Raw genomic sequence first — 26,396 nt, forward strand, 5'->3', positions numbered from 1 at the left:
GGAAGTCAAGAGTTCTCTGCCACAGTCCTTCAAGAGGATCTGGTATTGTGAATACTTTTTCTTTCATGATGAGTATTTCTGTCGCTGTTCGAGCCTCTTGGCCAGTCTACTGGTTGATGTCAAAAATCTGTTAAAAAAAAAAAAAAAAGCTAGACTACAATTTAGTGGTCATAATGTCACTAGTTTGACTCTGTTAGAAACTGATCACGAGCCAGAGTCTCTGGTTATTTTGAAGATCAGCTGGCAGTCATCAGGCCCTGGTAAGACCTATCCAGGATAGTAAAAGGCTTTCCTGTGGCTAACAGATCCATCCACAGGAGTGGTAAGCCCATCCCATTAATAATCCTGTCAAACTAGAGATGAACCTAGTGAATTTAAATGCATCTTAGGAGAAGCAGAGGCAGGGACATACTCCGCCTGTTTTGCCTTGATGAGCTGACTTCCACCATTTTTCTAACATGAAAAATCCTTGCATGTTTCTAGTTCCTAACATCTGGTGATTGGTAGGGGGTCTACTGCACCGTGTTCTGCATGTGTTATAACCTAATGTGCTCATCATAAATGGGGTGCTCAGGAAAAAAGAATTTTAAAAGTTCAAAAAATAGGAAGACTTTAAAGCCCACATGTATATATATTTTTGAAGAGTTGATAGATACACACAGAACGCAATTCAAAAGATACAAAGGTAAACCTGATGGTAGCAAAGCAGGAAGACTTGATTGGAAGCATTTTTTTTTCTTGGTTTGTTTCAAGCAGTATTTTTTTTATGTCAACCGCTCTGCCAAAATCATTTGTGTTCAAGGTGGTGGGCGAATGGTAGTGGCTTTTGGTTTGCTTGGTTTGGGCTTTTGCTGATGGAAAAAGACACGAGTATAGTCACGATGCAAATGTTTTTCTTCAAGTTAATTACATTCCTCGGCCAGATATTTTTCACCAGTGCCTTCCTCCCGTCCATCCTGGGAACTGTAGCCTCGTTTGTGTTTGCCTCCGTGTAAGAACCTAAGCAGGTGTGCTGTGGGCAAAAATATGGAAAACACAGTTAAATAATCTCAGGTAGGTTAGAAGTACAATGAAGGAATGATATGTTACAAAGAGTTGGATACATTTAATGTGCAGAAAAATGCTCCTATGTTATGAGTTTTTTTAAACATGTAGTTTTCTCATTCTGGTATACTTTTTGATAGAAAATGGGGTTTGGGGATACTTGGGTGGCTTAAGAGTCTGCCTTCGGCTCAGGTCGAGATCCCCAGGTGCTGGGATTTAGCCCCGCATCAGGCTCCCTGCTCAGCAGGGAGCCTGCTTCTCCCCCCACTCCTCCCCCTTATTCATGCTATGTCTCTCTCTCAAATGAATAAGTCCTTAAAAAAGAAAAAGAAAAAAATTTAATGTGAAGGAGATTGTTTCTGATATAGGAGAGGAAATAAAGATACTAAGCTACCGTTATTCTCAGAGGTAGTTGTAGGGGACAGTGAAAACCACAGTGATTTCAGCCTCTTCTGCAGACCCATAAGGCCACAGAGGCTGACTGAGAGCTGTGCCTTACAGTTCATGGAAGGAAGAGCTTGGAATGAGCCAGAAACAAAAATGGAAGAGTTCAACTCTCAAGGTCATATTGAAGAATTCTGAACTCTCAGCATGTTTGTGTCATTAAAATCCAAATGGGCTTACTTTATAAAGATTATACCGATTGTGAGGTTATCGTTAAAGAAAAACACTAGCAGGGAATTATTTTTGGCTTATAAAGACAAGGGCTTATGGACTTCTCTTCAATAGCAAAATGAGAACATTTTAAGAGACAAGCTATCTTAAAGTCATAGAATTCGTTTACCCCTCCTCTGTTACTGCAATTTAATTTTGAAAAAAGGTGTTTTATATCTTTGGGGTCATTTGCTATTATATGCCAGAGTTGATTCGTATAGGTTTGTGTGATTATGCATATTTTTTCCAAATTCTTTGTTCAGTAAAGTCAGGTTGATACTTGAAATCAGCCATAGTGGGAGTACTCACACCATCAAAATTGGCAAAAGTTATATAACAGGGCTTTTCTTCCTGTAGAGCTGGTTGTTAAGTATTTACCTGCACACCGCTGGATATAAAACCTACTTGAATTGCATTATTTAAGATATGAGAGAAATCTAAAATAAGCAGAAGACCCACTGGAATTCAAAAACTGTATTAAAGGGGTTAAAAAAAAAACCCCAACTAGTAGAGGAGAACTAGAAATGTGGCATTTGTGGCATTTACCAAAATACTTTCCACAACTTGTAAGAAATATGTTTTTTAGTTATTCAAAGTGGCTAATGGTTTGATCTGACCATTTTAGACGGTGTAAAATGAATCCTGTCTTTGTCAAGTGAATATTAACCGTTTGGCAGGAAGGTCCTTCGTCTTGCAACAGTCACCCCTGTGGAACAAAGCTAAGATCCAGCTCCTAAAATGATAAAGTACTTTTAGGGAGGCTCTCAGAGTTGCATGGCATTTTCCCTTCACCTCCAAATATTACTAGTTCTAGTAGCTAATAATTTATAGATACAGAATTTGAGATATGAAGAGACATAGTCAAAATAATGAACAAAAAATCAGATCCCTGTTTCTTTTCTTTTTCATTGAACCTTATTCCTCCCTATCATGGCTCAGGCACTTTGAACAAGAATAAAGAGCTACTTCTATTATTGGGATTCTCTGAGCTAATGGACAATTTGACCAATGATATAATGCCATTCTACCAATGTCCTTTTAAAGTTTGGACGTAGGGATTATGGACCAAGGAAAATAGAAGATGTCTATTTTTGTTGGCCACTGCTTCATGCAGACATCTTGTTGTCATCCATATAGACAAGATACTGTGGTTCTGCTTTGGACCGGCTGTGGTCCCTCACTCAGTTACTATTTCTTTTTTTTTTTTCTTTAAAGATTTTATTTATTTATTCATGACAGACACAGAGAGAGAGGCAGAGATACAGGCAGAGGGAGAAACAGGCTCCATGCAGGGAACCCGATGGGGGACTCGATCCTGGGTCACCATGATCACACCCTGGGCTGAAGGCAGTGCTAAACCGCTGAGCCACCAGGGATTCCCCCAGTTACTGTTTCTTACACTCTTGCTACTCAAATTATGGTCCATAGACCAGCAGCTTTGGTATCAACTAGGAGCTTGCTACTAACACAGAATCTTGGGGGGTCATTCTAGACCTACGAAATCAGAATGTGGTGTTTCTCAAGACCCCAGACAATTTATATGAACATTAAAATTTGAGAAACACTGCCTTCCCCATTTGCCAAACTGCAATTGCAGCCTGTCTGAAGACGAGCTCTCCCTTCCAGGGATATTGAAAGAAATATTAGGCTTGAGACACACAGAAACAAACTAGAAGTTTGTGTAGATGTTGGAAGAATCAGTTTTATTCATGATTCTTTTCTTTCCCTTTACCTGGCTCCAGTCTCCATTATGAGCTTACATTGCGGAGGTTTAAAAAAAAAAGAAGAAGAAGAAGAAGAAAGAAAGAAAAAGAAAAAGGGGCAGCACTGGAGTATCCTCAGTGTAGTAGGAGAATAAACCTGGAATCTCCAAAGGGAACCATGTTTTTAACTCTGTTTCTAAAGCTTGTTGTTACATGGTAAGCTGCTCAAGTTCAAGTCTTACATTAAATAGCGTTTCTTTTTCTCATTCCTTTCTTCTTCCCTCTTTCTTGCTTTTTGTAGATTAAACTTTTTATATTACAGCAGTTTCACATTTATAGAGAGTTGCAAAGAGAGCACTGCGTTCCCATGTACCTCATACCCATTCCTCTTGATTTTTGACCAGAGTTGTATTTCTGCTTCTAGATTGGCAGAGCTTCCTGGCTAAGGAAGCAAAGTTACAGCACCTAACACAAATAGTATTTGATTAAGGCTAATTACAGTGCTGTCACATAAAAAGGGGAGAAAAGAAAGCTGGCTTTTTCAACCAGCAATGAAATAACCTGCTGTCTATCTACTCACTTAATAGCTTTAATTGCCAGAACATACTCAAGATCTGGTGAATTTGTTTGAACATATCAGCAGGGGCCAAATATTTCAATGAGATCAAGTTGTGTAACTAGTTGTGCTCCGAGTCGAGCTAAAATCACTCTGACAAAGTGAGTTTTGTGATCTAAAAGGAAACACCTGTCAGGAGAGGCCCACTGCCATGATGATTTAGTTTATTAGCACTCTAGACTAAGAAAGTCATGGGATTAACATGGCCATGTTAGATGAGCCATAACACTCTAAATCCATCTGGCTTCTTAGTTTGCTGATGAATTAGGGATGCATTTACACTTCACTTAGAGACCCATTCTACTTCCTATTTTTTGAGAATTCTTTCCCAAAGAAGGACCTAATGAAAGTGGGCACTTCCTTTAACACGAAGACCATGACCATTCTTCCACTTTTTATGATCTTCCACATTCTGGCTTTTCAGAATGTAGAACCAGAAATTAAGGCACGTAGAAGACGAGCTACTTCCAAGAAGCCAGGCTAGGAAGTGAATCTGACTAACAAATGATTGTGGGAAAGGGGGCTGAAATGTATCCACTGTGGGACATTGCAGGAACAATTGCATCCGACGTGTTCCTCCCCCGTTCAGATACTTGGCACCTGCTTCAGGATAATCTAATGGAGGGTTGTCTGTTGATGGTTGAACATGTATACCTTTGAGCTTTCTGAAAACAGATGTTCCACTGAAAATAACCCTTCTTGTGGTATAGTAAGAGTAATACCTTCCCTATTTAGTAATCACAGGATTTCTTAGAAGAATTCAAACTCTTTACAAACATAGTACCCAGTCAAAACAGTCACAAAAGAAAGTAAGTGTAGGTGGTGTTTTCTTAACTTTTAAAAGCAGAGCAGTGAAATTGCAGAGGTAAGAAGTAAATACACCTTAGTACCCTAGTCACTTTCCCCAGAGACCACCTCTGAGGGAAGTGGTCACTGTTCACCGGCAGGGCAATCAAGAAGTGACAGTTTCTTAACCGGAATTTAAATAAAAACCTCAAAAAAAAAAAAAAAAAAAAAACAACAAAACAGGTGACAGTTTGTTACCCTGCAACCTCAAATCTGTCACTGGCCTGGAATTGGTGACTTAGGCATACCCCAAGGAGGCTCCATGCATGGAACTACCCTCCACGTTAGTCCTGGGCAAGTTTGTGGATTGAGCGACAGGGATTTGAGCAAAAGGACTTGGATGGGGGAAGATACTCCCCAGTTCCTCTTCCTTCTTTCCCAGCCAAGATGATCCCAATTTGTTTACCTCCAGAATTTCCTTGCAGGCTCCTGCAGACTGTGGCTCCTATGAAGCTGAAGAACTAAAAAAGCTCTGTGCTGCTGATTTTCAGGGGGACAAAAAGCTTAGCATGTCAGGAGGACCATAGCAAGGAACAGAAGTCTGGGGATTTTGCTTTTTAGTTCCTACTGTTATATATTTCTTTTCATTTTCCTTTGCCTCATGTACTAACTCTTTGAGGCTTAAGAGGCCCAAAGTGAAGCTTGTCCTAATTTTAAACTTGCCTCTGTGGCTGCCCTGTAATTTTCATTCCGCAGCCTAAATTGGGACGTGTCTCCGTAGGTTGGGCTCAGAATATCTCTTTCTGTGAAGCTTTACTAAACTACAGTTGGTATAGCAGAGGAGCTTCAGCATAAAAATCCAGGATTCCGTCTTTGTTAGAAGACCACCATGGGAAGAGCTTTGTCCGATTTTAGAAGGTAGTGAGGGAGAAGGGCAAATGCAACCATTGGCTGCAGCCAATCATCTCTTAACACAGATGCATTTCAGCAGATGTACACAGGAAAATATGTTTGTATTTTTTTTTAAGATTCTATTTACTTGTTTTAGAGAGGGAGGGAGAGAGAAAGAAAAAGAGAATGTGTGCAGGGGGAGGGGCAGGTGGAGAGGGAGAGGCAGAGAATCTTAAGCAGACCTGTGCCAAGTGCAGACTCTGGCTCATGGCTCAGTTTCATGACCGGAGGTCATGACCTGAGCCAAAAATGAGAGTCAGACACTCAACTGACTGAGCCACCCATATATTCCTATATAGTCCCTATATTCTTTCTTTGACACATAAAATTTGAGAAATTTTTGCTGAGATTATCTATCTCAGATTTTTCTCCATGTGTATACCTCCAAGAATCAAGCTATGCTTTTTTTTTTTTTACCATGAAGATCATATAACTTCCTCATTTTATGTAACCCCTACTCTGTATCTTCCTGCCCCCATTTAGGCTGCTTGAAATGACCTAAGACTGCCGTGCTTTCTTTTCCTCTGAATTTCTAGGACAAACAGGAACTTGGATCTCTATGGTTCTCTCCAACTATGTGATACTATGGTTTTCCATTTTCTCTGTTTCTACTACATGCTGGGCATGGGGTAGGATATATAATGTCATAATGAATCGTTTTTCAATTAATTCTTTTCCATTATAATGCCCTAAGAGTAAGAATTCTCTCATCATTTTAATCATGGGTAGTTTCTAATGGCCTTAGAAACTTGTACTTCCATTAGAATGATGGAATATTTATACTTGTCCTACATGAATCTGCCCCACAAATAGAAGATAGATTTATATTTAGCTAGGAGCATGGAAGAAATCAACAATCATGATCCTAGATCATTCTTTCTTCAAAAACAGTTGATATTGGGCAGCCCCAGTGGCACAGTGGTTTAGTGCTGCCTGCAGCCCAGGGCATGATCCTGGAGACCTGGGATCGAGTCCCACATCAGGCTCCTGCATGGAGCCTGCTTCTCCCTCCTCCTGTGTCTCTGCCCCTCTCTCTCTCTCTGTCTAAAATAAATAAATAAATAAATAAATAAATAAATAAATAAATAAATAAATAAATCTTTAAAAAAAAAAACAGTTGATGTTTTTTCCAGATTAGTCCATTATAGGTAACTCGTTCATCTCCTTCAGGACTCGAGTGCCTCACACACTTCAGTACTCGCCAATAGCTAAGGCAAAAAGGCTCACATGTTTATGAAAATCACTGCTGGCCGCTTCATCTTTTAATTCCATGAGTACACCTGAAACCTAACTTTGATAGGTGCCTTCCTTTCTGCCATAGAGTAGTACCCGATATGAAGCAGATACGTCTTGAATCCTGTAAAAGATATTTCAGGGACTTAAGTGCTGTGGAGGCCTCAGAATAAGGATTTCAGAACAAGAAGCTCCATAGCCTGAATCCCCATGAGTGTAGTCTCAATCAACATTTAGGAAACGCCCATCCTCTGGGCCTTTGATCTATGGGCTGCCTAGGTTGTCCAGGCAGATGTCAAAAACTATGGAGGCTTTGAGATTATACCCTATATACAAGTTGTTCACCTATTTACAAGCTGTCCAGTTAGCTGCCTTTCTTCATATAGGAGATTTTATTAAAAAGCTTTAGTTCTAAAAAAAAAAAAAAAAAAAAAAAAAAAAAAAGCTTTAGTTCTGCTGGAGAAGACATATCAGTGAAACTTAACGTTGTTGGTGAACTGCGGTGCTTATACTGTGGTGCCCAAAAGACCAAGTTCTTCGTTCATTCCCCACATAGACTCGTTAGCTCCACCTGAACAAAAAAAATCGTCTAAAAACTGCGAATTCCAGCTTTCATCCTGGATAGCCATCTTACAAAAGTGTGCCACCAGTCCCAAGAGAAATCAACAGAGAATGATGGGTTTGCTGGCACGAATCCAACCCTACTGCAGGAAAAACAATGCAGGCACAGCTCTACAAAGTAATTAGTATCATTGTCATGTATGTGAAGGACAATAGAGTATTATCCTCATTGTGGTCCTGATACTAGTAGTTTTCCAGAGCCCTGGAGAGATAGGTACTTTAGACACATTGAAAAAATGCAGGGGGATCTCTGGTGGCTGCAGAAGTAGCACAGTTCAAGAGCTGGGTGTGAAGATACACATTGACCTGACTGGTTTCTGCAGCAGGTGACTGTCTTGCATGCCCCGACCTTTGCCAGATGTGATTCCGCTCCTCCTCCTTTATGCCACTTCTTCCGTGAAGCGTCCTCCAGTCCTCTCCCTGCCAGAAGAAGTCCGTTCTTCCTCTGGGTGGGGTTGGCACTCTTAGGCAGTGTAATTCTCTGCTTTCCATCATCGCTTTATGTGTATACTTTGTCTCGTCCTTCCTACTAGACTGTAAAGTCCTTGAGAGTAGAAACTGCCACGTCCATGTACATTGTCTTCAGCAGATGGGTCGCACACAATAAATATGTGTTGAAGGAATAAATGAGTGTACAATAACAGAACACAGACATAGGGAAAGCATTTCTAGAATATCAGTGCTAGTCCCATGTGTAAGCTTTCTTGACAGAAAGGGGTCCACGCACAAAGCTCCCAACAGGTGGAGCAGTCAAAAATCCAAAAAAGGAGGAAAGAGGTAAATGAAGACAACAATAGATGAAGAGTAATCATGTTACTTGACTTCCTCCACTGTGTCCGGTTCTGCTCCTAGAATCTTTTCGCACTGTTTTTGTTACCAGGGATGGGTATTGTTTGTGGAATTCACTCAGGAAAACTTAGTAATTTTCCAACATAGTTAATATTCAGATATGAAAAATCTCTTACAGTTTAAATGGTGAATAGATGCTAATTTATACATATATACTTATGCTCAGAATGCCTAATTAATGATCTTCCGTGTCAGTCACGGGTATGTTAATGAGCTTCTTTTTGCTCCGGTGTCATAATTACATTGCGCCTCTCTGGCTTAAGGTTGGGAGAACATTTTAGCTGAGGATTAGCAAATGATGCAAAATAACAACAACAGAACAACTAACAATTATTCAGTGATTCAGAAGTTTAGGAAATGTGGAAGTATATGATCATAACAATTTAGCATGAGAAGATGTAAAGACAGCCCAAAACCAATTGGCTACTTTCATAGTAGCTCTCCATTTGCTGAACTTTAAAAAGGTTTGCTTCATGGGCAAGGCCTGAGTTTCTTTGGTGCAAACACTGCATTCACCACCTTTCTTACTAGGGACGAAAAGGCTCTGTGAGGAGGGGAAATCTATTGCCAGGAGTTAGCCTGTATTTGTAGGTCTTAGAACCCAGGAGTACCAGCTTCTGCCCACCTTCTGTACTCTTTCTTTCTCCTACCTTCTTAATGTTTTTGGCTCCCTCCCCAGACTCTGGTTTTCCAGCCATAAACCGTCCCACTTCAGTCCGGAAGCAGGTAGGATTTGGCTTCTGACTTGGTACTTGTGGGCTGGGTGAATTTGGGCCAGTTAATTAACCTCTCTGGGCTCCTGTTTCTTTACTGTAAATGAAGTAAGAATCCCAAACATATTAGAATAGACGTGATGGTAAAGTGAGTTAATGTGTCTGAAGCCCGTTGCCAGGCATGTCGCAGGCCATGACTGCATCCATTTCCCTTCCCTGCTTGTGTTCCTCATGAATGCAGTGGTTAAGGCCACAGCATCTGGAACTGGATGGTCTGGATTTGACTCCTGGTCCTGCCATATTCCAGTCGTGCACCCTAGTGACTGCGCCCTGCTGTGCCTCGGTCTCTGGATCTCTAAAATGTCAGCACCTGGCATTTAGTAAGTGAGGTTATCCTGCGGCCTCAGCAGCTGGGGGGGAATGGCCCTCTGCAAATCCATCTGGGGAGCTGTGTCATCTGCACTGAGGGTCAGGGACGGCAGGGGACACCGATCCTTGCCCTGCTTCTAGATCTTCTCTGTGTGCAGGCCATCTCTTCCGTTTCTCCTTTCCTCTGTAGAGAAATCCGACTTCTCTGGGAGAGTAACACAGACTAGATTGGCACCATCCCTTCTGAATGTGCACCACTCTCCCTGTTTCTTTGTGCAGGGGTGGAGTCTAGAATGCCCAATCTCTCTGTTCCTCCCTGCCCCCCCCCCCCCCCGTGACAGGCTGTGGGAGGAAATAAAGGGCTTTGTGCCAAGCCTTTCATTTGGGGCCTCTATTTTTTCCTTTATTTTTATGCCAGAGGCAAATAGTTGAGTTTGCTCGCTGGATGTGAGGCTTCTGAAACCATTCAGCTAGCCCTGACATTTTTAAGATAACGAATTATTCTCCAAGTGGTATCAGAATTGGACTCCTCGTGATCCTGATCTATCACCGGCGTGTATTGCTTGGCTTTTTAAGAATGATGAAGCAGTGAATTCTAATAACTGACCCCCAAATAAGCAGTCACATTTAGCTCCTTTAGTTCTCCAGATAAATCCACAGCAACTGTGCTGCTGACACTTTGCATCTATGGTTGTATTTACAGATTTCCAAATCCTTTTGGAAAAACTCACTTGATCCCACGCATCCCTGAATGGTAGACATATCAGAAATTATTATTCCCCCTTTGCAGTCAAAACGAACAACAGCAGCAGCAGCAGCAGCAGCAACAGAAACGGAAGCCCAGAAAAATTAGATGACTTGCCTACTAATTATCCAGATAGGAAGTCTGGTGTCTTGACTGGAGCTCAGAGATTTTTAAACCAGTAGTTTTGATTAATTGGGAAAGGTAAGATTATGCTGCAGTAATGCATTGCCCCCCACCCCACCCCTTGGTTCCACTGGCTTTAACACAACGAACGTTCCTGCCACATTTCCAACTCCTGTCAGTGGGAGAAGGCTAGAGAGAGGCTTTGTTCCACCCGGTCACTCAGGGATCCAGGCTGACAAGGCCCCGCCATCTGACAACGCTGATGCTTAGTTGTGTGACTTTGCTGCAGAAGGAAAAAGTGGGAAAATTCACACCTACTCTTTCTCTGCTCTTAGCCCTTGGCCAGACTAGTTGCATGGTCCTAAACTAACTACGTGGGAGCTTGGGCAGTCCCCCATACACCCAAACAGGGATGAGACCCAGCTCTTGTGAGCCCCAGAGATCTCTGTTGTGGGCTTCAAGGTGGTGCATTTAAAGGCACTATGCAGCGCATGGGGCCCATGTGGAATTAAGCATACCTCATCATAAATATTGTAACCTGGGCATTTCATTTGTTTGAGAAGGATGAAAAAAGATAAAAGGAATTTAAGTAGCACCTTATGTGTGAGGTGGTTGCCAAAAAGGAAAAAGAAACAATTTGTTATCATACTAGGTCATGTCGACTTTTTCTTTTTTTTAATTTCAGCTTTATTGATGTACAATTGACAAATAAGATTGTAAGATGTTTACTGTACATTGCAGTGGCTTATTACATGTATACATTGTGAAAAAGGATTTCCCCCATCTAGTTAATTAACCCATCCATCATTTAATATTTGTCTTTTTTTCTCTTTCCCTTTATTTTTCTTTATTTCCTTCCTTCTTTCCTTCCTTCCTTCCTTCCTTCCTTCCTTCCTTCCTTCCTTCCTTCCTTCCTTATGGTGATACACTTTGCTTTTTTGGGGCCTGATCTTTTAAAAATTAGACTGATCTCTAAAAGATGAACAGAAAATTTATGGTTTAAATTTACTAATTCTCTTCCTCCTCTCCCCAATCTGTCTTGCAGATAAACTTGTAAATTTTTAAAAAGAAATCTTCAAGTTATTCCTTGGAAAATATCGAGATTTACTCTTAACGATCAAGTCATTCTAAACAACTTTTATTAGTCACTCAGGGTATTTCTCAGCAAATAAGCATTTATGCAGTTTGCCCTCTCTCTCTGTTTGGATCATTGGGGTAGAGAAAAATTGTAATCAAGGGACATGAGCCAGTTTGTATCTGAGTTACATTGAGGGTGTAAGTGTGGAGTGTGGGTGTAATCTTTTGGTACCAAAGATTTTAGAATATTCAATGATAAGGATGGGACCTGTGAGCTGAACAGAAAATAAAATGGTACAGGACCAGCTAGACTGCTTGAGACACTTCTCATACACAGTGAATCTCTTGCGTCCACCCCTGTTCCAGAAAGTACCCACCCCATACAACAAGTTGCTGCCCAGATATCTCTTTTCCAGCCAATGGACTCACCTGCATGGCTTCCCTGTGGCTCCAGCCCTGCTCTGTGCATTCTGGAAACAGCCCTTCTTATCATGGGTGGAGGACCAGCCCTAAGTGAGCTCCCTGAAAAACACCTAGCTGCACAGCAGAAATTCTTACAAAGGCTTCCCATGGAAACACTGACACGTTTTTCCACTCCTCTTATAAAATGAAGTCTTTTTGATAAAGCATATTTTAAAACCTGAAATAGCAATGCCAAATACACATGCTAACAGTGATTATAATAATTGGCGCTTGTGTATATAATGTCATCCTGTAGGGAGCCCTGCCATTCTCACCGGCATCCCCTTAGTCGCAGCAGACACGTTGGAGTTTCATAGGTCATACATTTTATTATCTGTAGTCCAGGGACATAAAATATGGAAGTGAAGCAACTTACCCAAGGTGGCACATAGGACACACGGACAGCTGGGAATAAGGTTTCCCAAGTGTGCCTGGGCAGAGAAGGCAACTAACACTTAATGATATGGTTTCCTAGCTTCACCCCAGAATTACTGAATCAGAATTTTCAGGAAAGAGGCCCAGGAATCCTTTTTACCCGGCACTGTGAGTAACTTGTAATGTGCAGTTAGTAATAACCCGACCTAGCAGAAGGGACAACTCCTCTCTGATTCCAGCCTCCTGTCACCACTGGAAGAAAAGAAGAGTCTCTAAGAGGATGAAAAAGTTCACTCCAAGAATTCAGGTGCGCTGTGGGAATAGCAGCTACTTCTACCCATCCCTGGAGTTTTCAAGAAAAGTATAGTTTTATGTATTTTTAAATGTCAACACTTTGTACCACTGGTTTTTGAAAAAGGCCCTGGGGACTAATAGTATGTCTGTAAGCATTCTCCAGGTGGTCTGAAAACTGGATTCTTTCAGAATGGGTGTTTTTTTAAGTGTAACTCTTGACTGGGTAATAAATGTACAAGGCACAAGAATTCAAAAGGTTAAAACCAGTCTATGATGAAAGGTAAATCTCCTTCCCGTCCTTTCTTCCTGTCTCCCATTTTCCTTGCCTAAAGGTGGCCACTGTTAAACATTTTCTTATGTTTCCTTCCAGTCACATCCCAGGCATATATAAGGATATATGTAGGTGTGTATATTGTATATATTGGAAAGATGTTTCTTTCCCTTAACCTAGGTAGTGCCCATACCACGGTCTGCATCTCTACCGTGTTCGCCATCTGTGCCATTGTGTCTAATTAAACTGATACTTTTCCTCTGATGTCACTTAGTGATTTTGTGCAGTTACAGTAACTTTCATGATATAGAAACATTGAAATCTCCAGTAGCTTACCAGTAAGTTTATTGCTTGGGACGCCTTCGTGGCTCAGCAGTTGAGCGTCTGCCTTCAGCCCAGGGCATGACCTGGGGTCCTGGGATCGAGCCCTTCATCAGGCTCCCTGCATGGAGCCTGCTTCTCTCTCTGCCCGTGTCGCTGCTTATCTCTCACTGTGTGTCTCTCATGAATAAATAAATAAAATCTTAAAAAAAAAGTTTATTGCTCCGTCATGCAACAGTTCAACAAAGGCATTTATTTGCTGGACGAGCAAGTAGCTCCTCCCGTTTTGAAGTTCCCCCAAGGGTCTTAGGACCTTTGGCATCCAGCTGGTGGATGGGAAAAGAGAAAGGCTAGGTGATTGTTGGACCTCTTTCTGTTTTTTTTATGGATTGCTGGACCTTTTCCTGAGTTTTTTTAATGGATCAGCCCTGGAAATGACACACATTGTTTCTGCCCACATTCTTTTGGCAAGAACTAAGTCCTATATTCCCATCTAGATGCAAGGAGAGTTGGGACATGTAGTCCTGGACTGGGCATCTGCTTACCAGAATCAGATTGACATAGGTGAAGGGGTGCACACATCTCGGGTGGATAGCTAACCGTTCTGCAATAGTTTTATCTGCAGATGTGCCTGATTTTCTTGCAGGGGATTTTTTCCTCCTCTTGATATGTGGAAGTACTGTGGGCAATTTGGTATGGATTTTTGTGCTGTAGATGTGGCCTATAAGAGTTTGAGGACCATGACTTTACACAGAAGGCCAAAGATCCATTTCAGCTTTTGTCCCTGCTAATGGGGGAGCCCAGGTGCCAGGACTGCTCCATCGCATGTCTGTGGACTGGGAGACCCACTATCCAGCTGATTGCTTCATTTATTTGAGCTCCTCAGACTACATAACTTCCCAATTATCTAACCCAGGTAGAGCCAAGAATAGAGGGATTCCAGTATCCCCAAATCCCAGCCTGCCTATAAAACATTAAAGTGATAATAGTCCTTTTCAAGCTTTAATTTAATTCTCTCTCTCTCTCTCTCTCTCTCTCTTTCATGCTAGACTTGCTACCTAGCAATTTTCTGGCACTCTTTTTGCTTACAAAACTTTCCTTTGCTCCCAGAGAAAAAAAAATGCACAAAAACAAATCAGCAGCATAAAGAACTTTTGTCAGTGAAGTGTTGGAGAGGGAGAGGTTCACAAAGCCGCTGGGAACACAGCAGCCTGACCCTGTCCTCCCCTCGTCCCCTCTTCTCCGAACAGCCCATAGCAGGGAGGGAGACCTAATGTAGGGGACGGGCCTCTCTCTCCTCCACAGCTCTGCACGGGTCAGCCCCAGTGTGGAAACCCGGGGATGAAGCTGGGTAGACCAGGAGAGAGCAAGAGGAGGAGAGCTGCTCTCATCCCTCCCCTCTGGCCTCCATGGGCCGGCCGGTGCCTCCTTGGCTGACCTGGGGGAAGCAAGGAGGAGAGAGGCCTAGCATTGCCTTGGCCTTGGCATCGCCGCATCTGTTTTCTCTTTCTGGCTGGTTTGCAGGGACTCTGTGGTCACCGATCTCCATGTCAGCACATTCAAAATTGCTGACTGTAAACACTGACAGCAGTATGCCCGCTACTGAAGAAGCCACAAGGAAAACAGCTCTGGGCAACGCTGGATTTTCTTGGTGTGACATCCTCCGAGCTCCCGGCACAGGCTCTTTACAAAGGACAGGCGTTTGCGGTTTGGGTGGGATGGGGAGGAAGAACGGAGAGGGGAAGAAGGAGGCTCCGCTTGTTGAGATCTTTTCTTAAAAGGAAATAAAATTGGTTTTCTACCGGGACCTTTCTTTGGGAGCTGGATCAGGAGAGGAATTCGAATAGCTAAGATGGGAGGGTTGCGGCAAGCAAAACTGGATTATAGCAACCAAACCCACATGCAGATAAAAGTTGGGAGCCACTACGGCAACCAGGTAGTAGTTCTCCAAGATCTTGGGAGGAGAGGCTTACAGATTGCCTCTTCAGGTCCCCCAGGCTGGCCCGGAGTGGCATGGAAAGCCGGTGGTCCCATGCCCAGAGGACAGGGCCTGGCCGGACTCAGAGCTGGGCGGCAGCAGGCCCCTGGGGCCCTGTTGGGGAGCTTCCACAGACAAGCATGTGTGCTTCGTAGCTTGTCAAACCACAACCATTCACAGAGGGCGTGTGGGCTAGAGTCTACCACAGTTGAATTAGAGAGAGTGTGTCACCCACTTCCAGAAAGTTTGCTGTCTGTGGGCTAGGACATAAAGTAGCCAACTTCATCTTTCCTTTTAAGAACTACAGTGGGGGACAGCCCAGGTGGCTCAGTGGTTTAGCACCGCCTTCAGCCCCCGGTGTGATCCTGGAGACCCGGGATCGAGTCCCGCATCGGGCTCCCTGCATGGAGCCTTATTCTCCCTCTGCCTCTCTCTCTCTCTCTCTCTCTCTCTCTCTCTGTCTCTCATGAATAAATAAATAAAATCTTAAAAAAAAAAAAAAAACTACAGTGGGAAATTAGGATTGAGGCTGGACTTGTTTATAATTCATTGCTCTCCTGAGAGCCTTCTATGTTAAAGGTGATGGACGTGGGCCCTGCAGCGTATTAGGTAGTTCTTCAGAGAAAAAGACCCAATAGGAGGTGTGTGGGTGTGTCTGTAAATCTATAAATAGATAGATAGATAATATATATATATATATATAACTGGTATATGGACTCATGGCATATATGTATCTTGTTCCCATTGTGGTATATATGAGATAAATATACATATAAATGACATATGTGAGAATATATGAGATATATAGGTCTATATTTCATATATATAATCTCCATATATGTGTGTATATTTATATATGTATACACATATATATACACACACATATATATATAGAGAGAAAAAAGTTTATTTTAAGAAATAAACTACTATAAAATTCTGTATATTAAATATATTAAGAAATATTAAGAAATATATATAATATATACACATATATACATATCTATATCTATATACACACACATATAAATATATGTGTGTATATTATATATAGGTGTATATATATATAGAGAGAGAGAGAGAAAGAGAGAGAGAGAGAGAGAGAGAAGTTTATTTTAAGAAATTGGCTCACATAGTTATCGAGGCGGGCAAGTCCAAAATCTATAGAGCGGGCCAGGAGGCTGGAAATTCAGGTATGAGTTGATGCTGTGGTCTTAAGTCCAAACTCTGGAGATGGGAAACTGAGGCAGGGTTTCCGTGTTGCAGTCTTGAGGCAGAATTGCTTTTTTGAGGAAACCTCAGTCTTTACTCTTAAGGTGTTGAAATGATTAGATGAGAGCCACTCACATTAAGGAGGGTGACCTGCTTTACTCAAGGTCTGTTGATTTAAATGTTAATCACGCCTTGAAAAAATAACCTCCACAACAACATCTAGATGGGTGTTTGCCCAAACAGATGGGCACCGTAGCCCTTTGCCCAAACGGCTGGGCACCATAGCCCAGCCAAGCGGACACATAAAAGTAGCCATCGCATGGGGAATTTGTACATTGAAAGAGGAACATTCTATTCAGATGCCCATAGGTCAAATGTTATGAAAGTTATGTTATAAACCAAGCAGTTTCCATGACATGTTGGCTGGTTTGCTTGTGTCAGATATTCTTGGCATAACCTCTGATCTAAGAGGTTCATTGGAAATGGTGCTCTTTACCTGATGTCAGAAGAATAGTACATGGGCTAGCATGGAGCACGGAGAGAGCAGGACTTCAATTCCTGATACTGCCTTGTGATAAGGGGCTGGGAGTAATTAATTTCTACCACTAGTTCTGTGTTTTGAGAAACAGGTCAGTAAGGCCCAGAGGCTGCATAGCCAGAGGGGAGAGCTTGAACCCTGGGATGAAACTGCCTGGATTCAGATCCCAGTTCTGGCATGATTGCACGTAGTGAAACTCTCTGTGCCTCAGTATCCACCCGTGTACAAAGGGGGTGATGGTGATAGTTCCTACCTCCCGGGGGCTCCTGCTGCCATGAGGATTAAATGCATTAATGTATGCGTCTACACAGAGTGCCACGTAGGTGTCTGTGGTTATGCTTACTTCCTGGGACTATGAAGACAAAAAGTGTGAATAGAGAATTGAGATCGTTGCAGAGAAGTTTTTAGAGATAGATATACGTTGAAATCTGACTCTGAAGTAGTCCACGTACGAGACTCCTTTATGAAGTATTGTCCTTTAGGGAATTCTGCTCATAATCCTCTTAGATGAATTGAAACCAAGATGGAGCCTCCATGTATCAGATTCTGTGCTGTAGTTGATAGTGTCACGGAGAACTTTCAGCGTATTAATAATGAGCTAATACACCTATGAATGTTAAATGTCTCGGAAGCGGTTTCCTGATGAGCAAATAGCAGATGTGGCAGTGGCCATGGTCTAATTGCCGGAGAGGCAGTTAAATATAGTTTTTATACCTTTTCTAAGCAGTTATTTCAAAGCTGAAATATTTCCCCCAAAGGCCTGTCAATTGTTCCTAACAGTCAAATGAAGTGTAGGGGTAGAGTAGAGGGCGTATTTGGGAATGTCCTTCCTACATCTAATTTATCTTTGTAAATTGCCAGGGGTTTCTACATCAGTTTTGGGGTTTTTTTGGTATATGTTGTGTTTGACGTTTTCAGAGTAGAGCAGTAGCTTTTATTGTCCTAAAAATTCTAAGTAAGAAATCAGATTATCTTTTATTGAGATCTTCTACGTGCCAAGCACCATATTAAATGCTTTACATGTTATCACATCATGTGTAATCTTTACTCCAAAGAAGTAGGTACCACTATGATCCCTCTCTTCCATTTGAAGAAACTGAGAGGTGAACTTGCCCCAGGTTCGTGGCAGGCGCTGTGTTTCCAGGTAGCAGGAGTACGGAAGCCCAGACGTACACCACTACCTTCTAATGGCCTTTAAGTCTCACACATTAAAATCAGCCCGACCTTCTCTTCTGCTAGATGTTTTGCAAAGTGTGGGTTGAACTGCCCTCAGGTCTGTAGTTCTTTTATTAAATAATACTGAGCCCAGTCTGACACGTTAAGAAGTTATTTGCGTGCCAGTATAGTGGCTGTTTCACTGAGCAGGACTTGCCCCAGGTCCACGATGGCTGCTTGTGTGTGTAGGGTCTCCGCCATGGCCAAGTTTCTTAACCTCTGAAGGAGGTTTGGGAATGGCCCTCGTAGAACACTGAGGCCTAGGAATTGGGTTAGGGATTGCGCCTCACATCCGTGTGGCAACAGGACCTCACTACTTTGAGAACAAGAAGAAAAATGCCATTGAACAGCCATGTAGAGCCATAGGAAGGACAAACCTGGGAGAACACTCACCAGAGATGTTAGGAACATCTCCACTCCTGGGGGCCCCTGGGGGCTCAGTGGTTGAGCATCTGCCTTTGGCTCAGGTCATGGTCCCGGGGTCCCAGGATCGAGTCCCATGTTGAGCCCCCCACAGGGAGCCTGCTTTTCTCTCTGCCTGTGTCTCTGCCTCTTTCTCTCTCTCCCATGAATAAATAAATAAAATATTTTTAAAAAAAGAATATCTCCACTCCCAACAAAAAGCAGTATGGTTTTCATGTCCACTGTACCTGTGTTTTCAGAAAGTGATTCGTTAATGCAAAGCTGACACTGATGTATCAATAACTGAAGTTAAACAACCACAGTCAGAGAGGTTGCAATGCGGAGAGCCCTCCTCTATATTTAGAATAAAACTTCATGTTTTTACTGCCAGGATGTAAGCTTAATTATAGCATGTAGCAAACTTTGCTTTTGTAAAGGGTGTGTGTGTGTGCATGTGCATGCATGCGTGCATGCATGTGTGTGTGTGTGTGTAGCTTACTTTGGCTGGAAAAATGCAGGTGTTACTTTTGTTTTCCTTTTGAAGCATCAGTAGGAGTTGATGGAGGGTAACTAAGAAGTACAGTATTTCTTGACCCTCTGTGAGCTGATAAGCTCCTTGAAGGCAGGGATCATGTTTTATTCATCCCCTTTAGCTCTTATCATACTACTTGATATTTATTTACTTGAATAAAACCAGGGATGTCAGTTGGGCCTATTTAGAAGGTTTTCATTTTGGTTACTTAAGTAATGCACTGATTACTCTACTAGTAATAAGTTTTATCCAGCGTGGAAATTTATCCTAAAAAAAAAAAAATCTGCAGTGTTCATCATATTATCCCCAGAATTCACCGTTACATGTTGGAGATAGTTATTTCTCGACTATTCCAGGGGTTACCTTGTGTGTTTGTACATACCTGTGTGTTTAGCATTGAAAAAATTATTGCATCGCGATTATTCACATTGTCAGGCTCATTACACAGACCGAGAAGTACTTGATTCCAGCTGTGGGTCCTGCATATCAACCATGAGCATTTGCTCAAACCCACAGTCCCTGAGTTTGAAAGAATCAGCGTGGACGGTGTGTCGAGTAATTAATAAACTCCGCTTCACCTTTTAAAAACCACCTTTAAAGAATCTGATGCATATGGTATCTTGAGCTTCTGACTATAAGAGTTGACCACACCTTGCACATAGTGAGTTTTCATATTAGGTGTATTGAATGATTAATTCAAAAGAAATGGAGATAGAAATAAGATGAAACCACTTACGAGCTCCCATTGTGGGGGTACACTGTTCACGGGGTTTATTGATATTTTCTCTTCTGAGTCTACCATCATACCATTTGGGGAAACTGAACATTTTCTCATTAGAAAGTGTCTGGTGCTAAAATAGAATGTAGTTAATCAGGACGGAGGAGATGTGCAGTGCATACGCTTATTAAGGAGCGATCCGCTGGCTCCTTATTACTGCTATTAGTTCCCAGGCAACACCTTCCACTTTTTTTGTTTGTTTCATATGGAGGCTTATTAAAAACCACAGCCTGAATAGATGCATTGGTACGATGCGTGTGGGTAGGTAGATGAAGCTGCGCTGGCCAAATCATGCTCTTGGAGGAGTTAATACATTGCAACAATTCCAATAAAATTTTGATTTTGCTTTTATTAATCTGGGGGGCAAAGAAGCCTCCGACAAACATCTATCAAGTATCTACCTAGGATCAGGCTGTCGAAACTCAGTGGAACGAAGTTGGTGACGCTTAGTTTAAAGTTAACATGATGAGTTGGTGACATTTAAATATCTCCATGCAATTAAAACTTTTGACTTTAAATTAAATGTGAAATACCGTCGTGAAATACGCTGTCTTGTCTGTGCTTTGGTTTTCGTATAGGATAACTGTTTGCCTGTTAAAAAAGAGGAATTGGCACCCAGCCACCATCAATCCGTAATACCAAGTATGGAACTTCAGAGCTTAAGAATACATCTTTAAAAAGTGTTTCCTAACAAGGTTTTAGATGAAGTCACATCCGTGTATTGTGGGAGTCATTTAAACATCTGAATTCATCAGAAGCAGGTAAAATGGTAATGCACATAATCTGCAGGGATAGGAAGAGTTCTCTGCTTCAGAATAATTCAGTTTTAATCTAGAAACTAAAGTTTAATAGGCAGGGAAGTGGACCTCACATCAGAACTTCCTGAAGATTGTCTTCATCACTGCCAAGGGCTTGCTTGGGGTGGAGGATCCTCTTTTTTTTTTTTAAGATTTTGCCCTTTGGGGACACCTGGGCTCAGTGGTTGAGCATCTGCCTTCGGCTCAGGGTGTGGTCCCGGGGTCCTGGGATCGAGTCCCACGTCGGGCTCCCCGCAGGGAGCCTGTTTCTCCCTCTGCCTGTGTCTCTGCCTCTCTCTGTGTCTCTCATGAATAAATAAATAAAATCTTTAAAAAGAAAATAAATAAAATAAAATAAAATAAAATTTTTGTCTTTGGGCCTGCAACCTAACCCTGTAGTACCATGTTGTATTAGCAACAGATTGTGGACAATCAACAGAAAGTTATCTATTTAGCATATAAAATCTGCTCTTATAAGAAACTCTCCATTGTACATATTCTAAGTAAATAAATGGCATGCGTTTAGTGTAGGTATTGATGCACATCTACTCTTGGTCCTGGCTCCTTGTGTGTGGTGTTAGCCAAAATGATAGTCCCCGTAATCACTTGGATCCCAGAACTGGTCATTCCCTAGAATTGCCAGAGTGCTCAGCAGGCAGGCTTCTCTCCTTGTGCCCTAGACCGTCCTCTGTGCCCATCCCCCTCCCGCCCCAGGGCTTCAGTTACATGGCATCCTATTCTTCTCTAATGTTCGGTTTGTTTCTTCTCTACTTCTTTTCTCTGTTTTCAAAGCATGGGCATTTTACTTTTCGAGCCCCTAGCGATCTGTGACCTCTCTTGGGATCCTGTCTCTAGGCCCCATCAATTGTGAGACCCCTTTTGTCTTCCTGTCCATCGTGCCTGGCTCCTCCAAAATCTTCTTTTGCCTCCATGTGCTAGAAAGGTTATAAACTTTTCCTTCTTAACAGAGGAAGCTTTCTGCTCTTTAATGTTATGTGAATGGAGGGAATGAGATGCTATTCCAAACAACCCTGTGTTTTAAGTTTTTCATTTTGGGTGAATCATTTTATTTAAGGGAAACATTCTTTTTTATTTTTGTCAATGCCCCATTTCACAGGTAGAAATAAAATAAATCTTGATTTTGTATATTTTGCTTAAAAATTCTATGTGTTTTGTTGAAGAAACAGATCAAAATACAAACACGTTTATACAAACATCTTACTTTGCAAAAAGTCAGTAATATTGATTGTTTTGAGTTATGATGGTTGTTATTCAAATACAGCAGAGTAAAACCTGATGCCCAAATCAACCTGTCAGACTGGAAATGCTTTGTCCCTCTGTGACTTCACAGACACCTGCTCTATCTAGCTTTGAGGAACAAAATAGCCAAATCATAATTCAGGGTGCAAATGTAACTGCCCCAACGTGTGTTTCTATGTAGTTTACATGTATTGTTTGTTATCTCTTTTACATGGGAAAACTAGAAACCTGAGTTGTCTGTAATTAATATTAGGAATATATACAACAGGGGCATACCTTGGAGGGAAAAGAAACGAAATTGTATCTTCTTGAAGTTTGATTTAAATCATCTTTCTGATGAGTGATTTAAGTCAGATCCAAGCTAAGACAAAGGGGACTCAGGGGCCTCATGCCGTGGTCATAAAATCGTGGCTCTCAGGTGTGATATTCTGGTATGATTCTTCTGGCCAGCTTCATGTCCACATTAATCACAGAGATCATACTTCAGTCTGCATATATGGTGGATCGGGCCACAGCATGTTTGTAGGAGGGCAAATAGCAAGTGGGAAGTGGGAAGTGGACTTCTGAATCTCTTAGCCTGGCTATGAAAGCATGTAGTGGAATCCTCTGGGTTGTATTCTGATGCCGTACCCCTTTATTTTGGGGTTGGAGGATTTCTAATGTGAAGTAAGAGAGGATCATGTAGTCCATTCAGTTGTGTGGTCATATTGAACTATAAAGACCGTATGAGGCCCACGGGCCCAGTGGCTGATCATTCCTCTACGTGCTGCCCCTAGTGAGGGTTGGCATGTGTCAGTGCTCCAAGCATACACACATGTACACAACATACGCTTATGCCCCTAGGTGTACATATGCACGTGTGAGTACACATGCCTTGGTTGATGTCTGACTGTTATTATTTCTGCCTCCAGAATCCTCCCCTGATTCTGAAAAAAAAAGATTCCAATACCACACCACCCCCCACACCACAAATTAATATTGTTCCGGTTTTCTGCACCAGGCATAGACTATAGCGTGACAGATGGGGAGGAAACTTTTTTTACAGTCATAGTACAAGCACTGATGAAAATCTTAGACCTAATTCATTGACCTACCTCTGGGTGTTGACGGCTTTGTTTCAGAGAAACTTACTCACGGTGATACACTCATGAATCTATGGGTCATTTTGCAGAATCTGCATAACATGGTAGGAAAACCAAAGATTAAACGCATATAACAACGTAGGCTAGAAAATGTTATACCCTGGAAAGAATTTTCGAAGATGGTATAAATATAATTTATTACCAAGTTCTGGAATCTGGGCAGCATATGTTGCCAATAATGTACAACTAAATCTAGAAATAGAAAACAAAATAAAAAAGCCAGCATGTCTTTATGAAAACTAAGAGAGTGTTATGTCATCATAATGAAACCCTAGACCCAATCTACATAGTAGGGGTACAGAGCTTCTTAATTTATGATTGTAATTGAACTAACACAAATATGACATACAACCCACTCATCAGCATCATTCATGATCTATATTTAACATAGATTAAGGGCAACGTCATTAATAACGAAGTCTGAGGATCGAGCCCACTCCTGAGTTCTACAAGTAAAGCTTAATGAACAGCAGCAGTTCCCTGCATCCTATCTCTGTGCTGCTGGGACATGGCATAAATGGAGTTGGAACTGTTCTGTGCTCTTAAAGTGAAGGGTGACATGTGCCAGGCATTGCATCATGTTGTGCATGTGAGGAGAGGTAAATAATAGCATCTGTCTGAAGGAATTCAGAATCCAGTGTGCTGGGGAGAGGAGAAGTGGGTCTCTGAGGAAGGAGCCCCGTTTTGAATATGAGCCTCAGCGTTCATTCTCAAGGCAGCTAACACAGATTTCAGGAAACACCTTGCTTCCTTTCTCAGCCTGCCTTCTCTGTACCAGCTGATTTGCCTATATTGTTGTCACAATCGTCTTCACAGAATTGAGGGTTACTGTCCCTTTCTGCCCACAGAGGAGACCAAGGCTCAGAGTGCTTAAGTACCTCGCCTGAGGTCACATAGTCAGGAAGTCAGGGAGTACAGATTCCAGTCATCCTTTGCTCTAGTGCCCTAGTAAATCTGTAGACATTGCTGCAGACTGAATTTTTTTGTCTTTCGAAATTCGTAGGTTGAAACCTAACTCCCAAGGTGATGGCATTAGGAGGTAGGGCCTTTGGAAGGCGATTATATCATGAGGGTAGACCCTCACGGGTGGAATTCGTGCCCTTATAAACATGGCTGAGAATGTCGCCTTGCCCCTTCCATCACGTAAGGATATAAAGAGAAGTCTGCAACCTGGAGGAGGGCCCTGACCTGACCGTGCTGGCTCCCCGATCTTGGACTTCCAGCCTCCAAGCCTATGACAAATACATTTCTTTTGTTTATGAGCTGCCCACTCTCTAGCTGCCCAAGCGAACTAAGACACATATTGTGCCAGTATGGCGTAGGATGGATAGGATAAACGTGGATTAAATAAGCCTGCCAAAACACAAGTGACGGCAGTTTCTGGCAAGTTAAATGAAACAACCACGAGGGGGACAGGGGAGGGGGAAAGAAGGGAAGGTGTAAGGGATGCACCTACAGAACAATTTGAAAAATGCAGAAAAGCCATGCAGATTGGAAAATTGGAGCACTGGCACATGTAGAGGTACATTCAAAATCATTTCAACAAATAATTATCGGGAGCCTGTTTTGTGGAAGGCTCTACACTGGTGCCTCGTTCAGATGTATGGGAGGTACCACTGCCCTCAAGGAATGTATAATTGAATGGAGAAAAAAGACATAGAACAATGTTTTAAGAGTTCTCAGTAGAGATATTAATAAAGTACTATGGAAGCACAAGAGAGAAGAAAGCAAATTATAGCTGAGAGATTCAGGGAAGGATTTGTGGAGTATGAGGCTGTAGAGCTGGGCTGGGAGGGATAGACAAAGCTTTGGTGAAGGGTAACGGGGCTGGGGTGCGGATAAGAACGTGGGACAGGGCATTCCAGCACTGAGGTCAGTAGGCGCAGAGGTACATGATGGGAATACCAAGGGGTGCCTAGAAGACAGGGTCAAAAGGGGCAAGCCAGACTGAACCATCTTTTGGAGATCCCAGACCGTCATGCCAAGAAGTTTGGACTAGGCCGCAAGGAGCCATGATTTCTGAGCAACTCCATGATGTCTGGAGTTGTGGTTTAGGGTAATAATTCTGATGCCTGTGTCAAGAATGAAGAGAAATGAGAACACGTACAAGGCTTTCACAGTCATGGTTTACATAAGAGGTGGCGAGACCTTAACGAGTCTGTGGCAGCGAGAAAGGAAGAAACACACACAAGAGACGGTCACTGGAGAGGTGACCTCAGAAAAGATGTGGAGAATGAAGAGTAACAAGGAGTGAGTGATGTGGCCATGGTCTTCGTGAGTGAAGGCGTCATGTGTTCCAGGAGGTAGAGGAAGCAAGGCTGTGTGGAGACCACAGACTTTCAGCTCGGTCTTCCCAGGACGCAGAGGGGGCAACAGTATTGGTGACACACAACTTGAGTCATAGATACATCGAGGTTTTGGAAGACTGCTAGTGGCATTATGTCCGGCAAGGACAATAGATGTGCCACATATTATATTAATTGGGTTGGTGTATATCCAGAGATGCTTGCACACTGGGGAGGCGTAATACCATCGGCCGTACATTAAAATTAATCTCGTTATTTTAATGAGAATCCACGTCATACATCTCTTTCAATATGTAAGCATGTAAAATACATCTTTCGCTTGCGTATCTTTAAAGCACCTTTGTCAAAGAAAAGATGGCCTCTGTTGATTTGAATTATCCATTTTTGTTTTAATTTTGGGTTTTATCTTGATCCCTTGTGGAGCCCTTGAGGCAAAATGAAAGTGTGCCAGCATCGCAGAATGTGTCAGGCTTCCAAAGTGTTTCACCCCTCTCCTAACTGCCACCACCGCCACCGCTCCGCTCCCACGGTCCCATCGTGTCTCACCACCCAGGCACTACTGCAGCATGTGATGTGCTACTGGGTGTTAGGCTATATGTTGGCAAATTGAACTCCAATAAAAATTTAAAAAAATGTAATATGCTAGTGTAATGCAGGTGTGTGCATTAGGACGTCATTATATTTTCTGGCTATCCGGTCGGGAGCGGCCTGAGTAAGTGTAAGACGCCGAGCTAACGGGATCATAGACCCCGGGTTCTGGCCATAGCTTGCCTCAACTGCTTCAACTTGCCTCTGACCTTGAGCAAATCGTTCCGTAGCTCTGGAGTGTAGCTTCCTTTTCCTTCCTTTCTTCCTCACCTGTTCAGATAAAGTTGGACTAGGTGGTCACTAGGGTGTCCCCACCTAGAAGATCCCCCGTGCTCTGGGATACCCAGGACTTAGTCTTCCTGCCCCATCTATCCCAAGCGCAGCCAGTGACTATGGGCAGTACAAAAGGTTTGCAATCAGAGTTCTAGAATATGTCATTGTCTG

The 26,396-nt window shown here is 42.4% G+C and overlaps 1 protein-coding gene and 1 long non-coding RNA gene across 4 annotated transcripts in view; one reads left to right on the forward strand and one right to left on the reverse strand.

The window, feature by feature from the left end:
* MAML3 (mastermind like transcriptional coactivator 3) overlaps positions 1-26,396 on the forward strand; it is a 406,685-nt gene that overhangs the window by 166,670 nt on the left and 213,619 nt on the right. The gene's annotated exons all lie outside the window — the stretch shown is intronic.
* LOC144291449 (uncharacterized) lies at positions 612-26,367 on the reverse strand. Its single transcript, XR_013358716.1, has 3 exons — positions 26,162-26,367; positions 23,007-23,090; positions 612-1,012 (listed from the first exon to the last, which is right to left on the reverse strand). It is a non-coding gene; the product is annotated as an uncharacterized LOC144291449 (long non-coding RNA).

This window comes from Canis aureus, chromosome 20, assembly GCF_053574225.1.
Source record: "Canis aureus isolate CA01 chromosome 20, VMU_Caureus_v.1.0, whole genome shotgun sequence".
NCBI classification, from domain to species: Eukaryota; Metazoa; Chordata; class Mammalia; order Carnivora; family Canidae; genus Canis; species Canis aureus.